Source organism: Triticum aestivum, chromosome 4A (assembly GCF_018294505.1).
Source record: "Triticum aestivum cultivar Chinese Spring chromosome 4A, IWGSC CS RefSeq v2.1, whole genome shotgun sequence".
In the NCBI taxonomy this organism is placed as follows: domain Eukaryota; kingdom Viridiplantae; phylum Streptophyta; class Magnoliopsida; order Poales; family Poaceae; genus Triticum; species Triticum aestivum.
The window spans coordinates 427,260,929-427,270,081 of record NC_057803.1 but is presented as its reverse complement, the minus strand read 5'-3'; the positions used below and the strand labels follow the sequence as shown (position 1 = coordinate 427,270,081).

General features: G+C 54.4%; 1 pseudogene; it reads left to right on the top strand.

Moving 5' to 3' along the window:
• Window positions 1–236: 236 nt before the first annotated feature.
• Window positions 237–9,153, top strand: part of LOC123082038 (uncharacterized) — a 96,804-nt pseudogene continuing 87,887 nt past the window's right edge.

Here is a 9,153-nt window from a genome sequence, read left to right as displayed (position 1 = left end):
TGGCCAAACAAACTACTTTTTTTTTGCGGGCAACCAAACAAACTACCAGTAGTATCAATCATCGAATCATCATAACCAAACCAACACATTTCATGTGAATCATACGCACCAACTCTACTGCGACCGTACGTGCGGAGGAGGATCTTCTTGGCGCGCGCCAATATTAATTAATGGTTATGGTGTCCGGCAGTGGCGCGGGCGTGTCGGAGTCGGAGGTGGTGACACTGCGGTTCGCCCGACAGGTGGTGGCAGGGCGGTGGTTCATGGCGCTCGCGTGCCTGCTCATCCTGTCCGCGTCGGGGCGACCTACGCCTTCGGCATCTACTCCACGGCGCTCAAGTCGTCGCTGGGCTACGACCAGTGCACGCTCAACACGCTCGCGTTCTTCAAGGACCTCGGCAGCAACGTCGGCGTCGTCGCCGGCCTCCTGAACGAGGTCGCGCCCCCCTCGGCCGTGCTCGCCGTCGGCGCCGCCATGAACCTCACCGGCTACCTCATGGTCTACCTCGTCGTCGCCGGCCGGACGACGCGCCCGCCGCTCTGGCTCATGTGCGCCTACGTCTGCGCTGGAGCCAACTCGCAGTCCTTCGCCGGCACCGGCGCGCTCATCACCTGCGTCAAGAGCTTTCCAGGGAGCGGCCGCGGGGTCGTGCTGGGCCTGCTCAAGGGCTACGTCGGCCTCAGCGGCGCCATCCTCACGCAGCTCTACCTCGCCATCTACGGCGGGGACGACTCCAAGTCCATCCTTGTTAGACTGTATCTACATGTGTATATTGTAACGTTGTATACCACCTCATTATATATATATATATGTGTGATAGGCCACCCCTAGAGGGTTGTGCCGGTTCCCCCCAAAGCCTATTGTCTTACATGGTATCACGCTAGGTTACGTCCGCTTCCGCCTAAAAACCCTAAACCGCCGCCGCCGCCGCCGCCGCCACCGCCGCGCCCGCCGCCGCCGTCGCCCGACTGCTATGACGTCCGCCGCTGCGTCCGGCTCCACCGCCACCGGTTTTCTGCCGGCCTCCCTCGCGGCACTTCTCTCGAGGCCGCTGGATGCCGCCTCCCTTCAGGCGCCGATCGGGACACGGAGCGTCGGCTCCCTCTTCGCGCTCCCGCCGGCTGCTACTTCGCCCGGGCAGGCGCTTGTGGCCCACACCACCGCCGCCCCGTCAACCGCGGCTGTCGCGCCCTCGGCCACTGCGCTGCTGGTGGCGGAGGACGTCGCGCTGGCAGGCTTCGCGGCGTCAACCGCGGCCATCGCGCCCTCTGTCACCGCGCCGGCTGCCCCTCCGACTGTCTCCACGGTGTTCTCACCTCAGCCAGTCTCCTCGATGGGATCGCAGCCGCCGCCGCCGTTTCACTTCGGCCATCTCATCACCATCAAGTTGTCGTCGGACAATTACATCTTCTGGCGCGCGCAGGTTCTTCCGCTTCTTGGGAGTCACTACCTGCTTGGCTATGTCGACGGCTCTCTCCCTTGCCCTCCTGCGCTGGTTGACAGCGTGCATGGTCCGGTCTATAATCCGGCTCACCGTGTCTGGACAGGGCAGGATCAGGCGAACCTCTCCTCCATCCAGGGGTCGCTCTCTCCGGCCGTTGCTGGGCTTGTTGTCTTCGCCAAGACGTCCCACGAGGCATGGACTATTCTTGAGCGCTCGTTTGCGGCACAGTCGCAGGCTCGTGTATCTGGACTCCGTCGCCAACTTGGGGAGTGTCAGAAGCTTGACTCCACTGCCACTGAGTTCTACAACAAAGTCAAGAGTCTCGCCGACACGCTGGCCTCCATTGGACAGCCCCTCACCGACTCCGAGTTCAACTCCTTTATTGTCAATGGTCTTGATGAGGAGTATGACGCCCTAGTCGAGATCATCAATGAGAGGGGCAACTCCACGCCCATGCCAGCACACGAGGTCTTTTCACGCCTCCTGCTTACTGAGCAACGAGTCGAGACGCGCCGATCCAGGGGCAACGGAGCCCTCTCGGCAAACGCCGCCACCAAGGGTGGTCGCTCCTCTGCTTCATCCAGGGCTCCTTCGGGGCAGTCACCATCACCCGCCTCGGCCCCTCCTCCTACTGCGACGCTACCAGGGGCTGGCGGTCCACGTGTGTGCCAGCTTTGTGGTCGCGATGGGCACTGGGCCTCGAAGTGTCACAAGCGCTTCCAGCGGGGTTTTCTTGGTCTTGGCAATGACGGGAAGGATACACGCAACTTTGCTCGTCAGGTCGCCATGGCTGATCGTCCGCCGCCGCAGAAGCCACAGGGACACACTCAGTCCTACTCCATTGATCCCCACTGGTACATGGACTCTGGGGCGACAGAGCACCTGACCAGTGAGATGGGGAAGCTTCACACTCGTGAACCCTACCATGGCTCCTACAAGATCCACACCGCCAATGGAGCAGGTATGCACATCTCTCATATTGGTCAAGCATCACTTCTCACTAGACATGCCAATAGGAGTCTTCAACTTCGCAATGTTCTTCGAGTTCCATCTGTGACACGTAATCTTCTTTCAGTTCCTAAACTCACTCGTGATAATAATGTGCTTTGTGAATTTCATCCTTTTGATCTTTTTATTAAGGATCGGGGCACGAGGGACATTCTTCTTAGTGGGCGGCTCTGCCAAGGTCTCTATCGTCTGGAGCATCCTGGCGTCGCTCGCGTCTTCAGTGGAGTTCGGGTATCTCCGTCACAGTGGCATGCTCGTCTTGGTCACCCGGCCACACCTATTGTCCGACATGTTTTGCGTCGTCATGAGCTTCCTAGTGTGTCTAGTAATAAAGATGTAGCAGTGTGTGATGCTTGTCAGCAGGGGAAGAGTCATCAACTTCCTTTTTTGGAGTCCAGTTGTGAGGTGAAACATCCTTTAGAACTTGTGTTTTCAGATGTATGGGGTCCTGCTTAGACTTCTGTTAGTGGTCACAATTATTATATCAGTTTTGTTGATGCTTACAGCCGCTTCACCTGGCTTTATCTTATCAAACGTAAATCTGATGTGTTTGACATTTTTGTTCAGTTCCAAAAACATGTTGAACGCCTTCTCAAGCACAAAATTGTTCACGTTCAGTCAGACTGGGGTGGCGAGTATCGCAACCTCAACTCCTTCTTTCAGTCGCTTGGGATCACTCACCGTTTAGCATGTCCACATACACATCAGCAGAATGGTTCAGTAGAACGTAAGCATCGTCACATTGTTGAAGCTGGTCTGACTCTTTTGGCCCATGCATCTGTTCCGTTTCGTTTTTGGAGTGATGCTTTCACCACTGCATGTTTTCTCATCAATCGTACTCCCACTCGTGTTTTGAATATGAAGACTCCCACTGAAGTTCTCCTTAATGAACAACCGGACTACACCTTTCTCAAGGTGTTTGGGTGTGCTTGCTGGCCCCATCTTCGTCCATATAACAAGCGTAAGCTCGAGTTTCGTTCCAAGAAGTGTGTTTTTCTTGGTTATAGCTCTCTTCATAAAGGATACAAATGTCTTCATGTTCCCACTAATCGTGTCTACATCTCTCGGGATGTTGTGTTTGATGAGCATGTTTTTCCCTTTGCCAAACTCCCTGTGTCCACTACCGAGCCACCTGTCATGCATTCATCCTCTGTTGCTTCTGACCAATTTGATGATGTTATTCTCCTCTATTGTTGCCTAACCATGGTGCAGGCACTGGTCGTGGGGCTCGTTTGGAGATTCTGGAAGCGTCATCTTCCTCTTCGTCGCCATCGCCTTCATCCTCGGCACCTTCTGTTGTGCATGAGGAGCACATGGCGCCCCTGCATGGCCTCGGTTTCCGTGCTCATGCACGGCCGATCGACGTCCTGGCCCGGTCGCCTCTGGCTTCTGGGCTGCCTTCGCCATCGTCGCGCCCTGCAACCCCGCCGACTGGGCCGGCCTCCTCGGTCCCCGTCTCGCCCAGGGCGTCGGGGCAGTCATCACCAGGCCTGGCCTCGCCCGCCCCTGCCTCGCCCAGGGTGTCTGGGCCCTTCTCACCAGGGCCGGCCTCGCCTGCTCTCGCCTCGCCAAGGCCGTCTGGGCTGGTGTCACCGGAGCTGGCCTCGCCCACCCTCGGTTCGCCCATGGCCTCTGAGCCCCTGTCGTCGGACCAGTCTTCGCCATGCAGCCCGGAGTCGTCTGTCCCGAGCTCGCCTGAGGTGATTCCTGCATCTCCGGCGACCGTCACGTCTCCGTCACCTTCGCCTCCGCCGGCTCCTGCTGCTGCTCTACGTCCACATACGCGCAGTCGGAGTGGCATTTTTCAGCCTAAGCAACGTCACGATGGCACAGTTGCTTGGTTAGCGGCGTGCATGTCTGCTGCTCTCGCAGATCCATCCTCTGAGCCACGCACGTATCAAGCTGCTATGCGCATTCCTCATTGGAGAGAGGCCATGGAGTAGGAGTATCAAGCGCTTCTTCGCAATCAGACATGGACTCTTGTTCCTCCAGAATCACGGGTAAATGTCATTGATTCCAAATGGGTTTTCAAAGTGAAGAGGCATTCTGATGGGTCCATTGAGCGCTATAAGGCTCTCTGGTTGCTCGTGGTTTTCGACAGCGTTTTTGACTTGACTATGAAGACACCTTCAGTCCAGTGGTCAAGCCTACTACCATCAGACTTCTTCTCTCTCTGGCTGTTACTCGAGGTTGGTTTCTTCGTCAGCTTGATGTTCAAAATGCTTTTCTTCATGGTGTCTTGGCGGAGGAGGTTTACATGCGCCAGCCTCCGGGTTTCTCTGATCCGGATCGCCCTGATCATCTCTGTCGTCTGTCCAAGGCAATTTATGGTCTGAAGCAGGCTCCTCGTGCTTGGCATGCTCGTCTTGCAATGGCTCTTCGTGCTCATGGTTTTGCATCATCAACTGCTGACTCCTCATTGTTTCTTCTTCAAAGGCCTGAGGTTACTATGTACTTGTTGGTCTATGTAGATGATATCATTTTGGTCAGCTCCTCTCAGTCGGCTGCTACTGCGCTTGTTCGCTCACTTGGTGCTGATTTTGCGGTCAAGGACCTTGGGAAGCTTCATTACTTTCTTGGTGTGGAGGTTACTTCTCGTGCTGCTGGCCTTGTTATGACGCAGAAGAAGTACTCCCTGGATTTGTTGCAGCGAGCTGGGATGCTTAAATGCAAACCGACGACTACACCCATGTCTACCACTGATAAGCTCAATGCTGTTGATGGTGTGCTTCTTTCTTCTTCTGATGCGACCGAGTACCGGAGTATTGTTGGTGGGCTCCAGTACTTGACGATCACGCGACCAGACATTTCCTATGCTGTTAACCGAGTCTGTCAGTATCTGCAGTCACCCCGTGACACTCATTGGTCTGCTGTTAAGCGGATTTTGCGCTATATTCGTTTCACGGTGGCTCATGGTTTGCATATTCGGCCGTCTGACTCTGGTTGTCTTTCAGCATATTCTGATGCAGACTGGGCTGGCAATCCGGATGATAGGCGATCCACGGGGGGTTATGCTGTCTTCTTTGGCTCTAACCTGATTGCTTGGAGTGCTCGGAAACAGGCTACTGTCTCGCATAGCAGTACTGAGGCTGAGTATAAGGCTGTGGCCAATGCCACATCAGAGATTATCTGGGTACAGTCCTTGCTTCAGGAGTTAAGTATACCCCAATCACAGCCTCCTGTTCTTTGGTGTGATAACATCGGTGCTACATACCTTTCTGCAAATCCGGTATTCCATGCCCGAACGAAACACATTGAAGTTGACTATCACTTTGTGCGTGAACGTGTCTCTTAGAAGCAACTACAGATCAAGTTTATTTCTTCCAAGGATCAACTTGCTGACATCTTCACCAAGCCATTGCCTTTGCCACAGTTTGAGACTTGCAGGCGCAATCTTACCCTTCTAGATTCATTAGAAAGTGGCTAAGATTGAGGGAGGGTGTTAGACTGTATCTACATGTGTATATTGTAACGTTGTATACCACCTCATTATATATATATATATGTGATAGGCCACCCCTAGAGGGTTGTGCCGGTTCCCCCCAAAGCCTATTGTCTTACAATCCTGCTGCTCATCGCATGGCTCCCCGCATCCGTCTCCGTCGTCTTCCTCCCCGTCGTTCGCGTCAAGCCGCCGCCGCCTAGACGAAACGAGGATGGCGCTTTCTTCTGCTTCCTCTACATTTCCGTCGCCCTCGCCTCCTACATACTCGTGATGATCATCGTCCAGAAGCAGAGCGGCTTCTCGCACGCTGCCTACGCCGCGTCGGCCACCGCGCTGCTCATTCTCCTCACCCTTCCCCTGCTCTCTGTCGTCGTCCGGCAGGAGTACTATGTTAGCGTCCCAGCTACACCTGGGCCGAGAGAAGCCACGGTACCAAGCCGGCCCAGAAGGGAGAGGAGGCCTTGCCATAAGTTTACTGGACCCCAATGGATCTCCTACATGTTCAGCTCAGGAGACCAGGTTGCAGAAGGATATAAGGCACGTAGAAGGTAGAGAGCGGGCATGCCCACTAGGATCAGGCGGCGGCGGCGGCGTGTGTGTGTGTACCTCTCTGTAATCCTGATCCCCTTCTCATCTCCTTCCCCAATTGTACTGCTACCTGATTCAGATCACCATAGTTGAGAGGAGAAGAACTAGTGTGTACCTAACACGTCGTATCAGTCGCCAAACCGCCCCTCTTCCTACACGCTGGAGACGTGCAAGCAAGCCGTCGATCGCCAACGACTCCTCGCCACCATGGATCCGGCGTGTAACGCCCCGAGATCGATGTGCCAAGTGTCCTTCAGTTATTCGCTGTTGTTGCCTTGTCTTTTGCTTGCGTGTTGCATCTTGTCATGTCATCATGTGCATTGCATCTTCATGTTTTCAAAACTTGCATCCGTCCGGGTTCCCCCAGTTCCATTCGTTGTCCGTTCTGAGCCCAGACACACTTGCACGCGTCCGCGGCACGTCCGAATTATTATTTTATAAGTGGCCGAAAAATGTTCTCGGATTGGATTGAAAGTTGGCGTGTGGTCTTATTATAGTGTAGATAGACTGCCTGTCAAGTTTCATCGCATTCGGAGTTCGTTGGATAGCCCAACCGTTAATCTATAGCGGCAATATAGTCGGTCTAACGTCGGACATTTTCGGTCTCGGAAACAGTCGTCGGGCCTCTCTTCTCTTCTCTCAGCCTGAGACCTTCTGCACAGTCCACTACTCACCGTCAGACCCTACCTAACCTCTCTCGTCCGCCCGAGGCCAATCCTCGCGCGCGCGTTCAAAAGTTGTCCCGGACCCGACCCGAGCAGTCGTCACCGTTGGATCCGGATCATCCCCAAACATCTACAAAATATCTCCATTTTGTTAATTGGACTCTCTAGCTATTTTATCCGCGATCGTCCGATTACGATCGTAGGGTCGAGATAGCCCCTAACCTAACCCGTGGTGTATATATTCGCCCACCCCTAGTCCTTTTTGGTCAAACCCTAGAAATTAGGAGGTTTGTCCCTTCACCCGCCGCCGCACTTTCCACCTAATCCCCTCTCGGGATCCTCCCAGATCTGATCCAGCCAACCAGCGCCAGCCTCTGCTTCCCCTCGATCCACCAATCCAGCCTCGTCTCGCCTCCCGCGTCTGCTGCGCGTCGAACCAGAGGAGCCCGAGGCATCCCGCAGCCGCCGCCTCCCGTCCGATGCGTTTTCTTCCTCCCTGCCCCGCTCGAACCCAAAGGAGAGGAGCTCCTCGAGTCCCTCGTCGCCGGCCGGTCTCGTCGGAGACCACCTGCAGCAGGACCTGCGCCCCTGCCTCTTCCTTCCTCGTCCTTCTCTCCTCTCTCTCTCTCTCACCGCGTGCTCCCTCTCTCTACCGTGGCGCTGCAGGAACCATACAACGCCGCCAGCCATGGATGCCGCCAAGCTCCCCCGCTGCTGCTGCCGTTTCCCTGCCATGGCGCCTCGGCCCCTCTGCTCCCGCACCTGAGGCCCGAGCTCCTCCAGCTCTCCCTCACAGGGACGATGCCAGGATTGCCTGAAGCTTTGCGCCCGCGCCACTGGAGCTCCACCGCACCGGAGTCGTCTCCCACCGCCGGGAATGGATCGGCCCCGCTCGGATCTGTTCGGATCCGGCCAACCTCGCTGCCTCCCGCCGTCCACCGCCCCAGGTTTCTGCAGCCGCGCCGCCATCAGCCTTCGACGTCCATGCTTCTCCATGTTCATCCCCATGATCTCTGCTTCCTTCTGCATCGAGCAATGCCAGGCAACTGCGCGCGCGTTGACCGCATCGTCAACCCGCCCAAGCAGGTCGATCTCCTCTCCAGCCATGCGCCTAGGCCCAGTCCCCTCCCCTTCGCCGTTGACCGCGGCCCACAGCCCTAGCCGATCTGCTGCAGCCCGCTGACTGGGCCGTGGCCCATGGGTAAGCCACCCACATCCCAGCGCCCTCCATTTTCATTACCTGATGGGCCAACCAGATCCGGCCCGTATCCTATTTTTTTTTACATAGAACGTTTTTCCTATTTTTCAGAGTCAGTAGTTTTTACAGAAAAACCCTCCTGTTTCAAGCATATAATAACTCATCATCTATGTACTGGATTAAAATGATTTATATATGAAAGTTGCTTAGAATTTTGTGTAGTTTCATAATATGTCATTTCCATACATGTTCAAAATGTTTATAATGCTGTTTGTTTAACTTTGCTTAAATAACTTGCTAAAATGATTTAATTCATAACTATTTAACCGTAACTCGGTTTGTAACAAACTTTATATGTAAATGGGGTAGAAAAATGCCTAGTTTAACATGGTGGCACCACTTTGCATGTTTAACAACTATAAAATATGGTTTAGGGGCAGAACAGTACCAAACCTAATATATGCATATGGGGATTTACCGGAATTGTTGTCCGTTGCTTCCGGCCTCATTTAAACGTGACTAGATAGGTAGTTTTACTTTGCTTCACCCTCTTGCCATGTTAATCAACATTTAATATTGTTGGGTACACAAATGGGAGAGAACTAAATAAGTCACGTGGTGTTTCGTCAATATGCAACGGAGTTGCATATCGAGCTCCACTTAAGTTGTAGGATTGCTTTTGCACTTTGCCATGCCATGCTTCATTAAACCGGACATGCATCATACTTGGTTGTGCATCATGCCATGTTCAGGTGTTGGTTGTTTACTATGTTGTGTGCTTCTTTTCGGTGTTGCTTCTTCGGG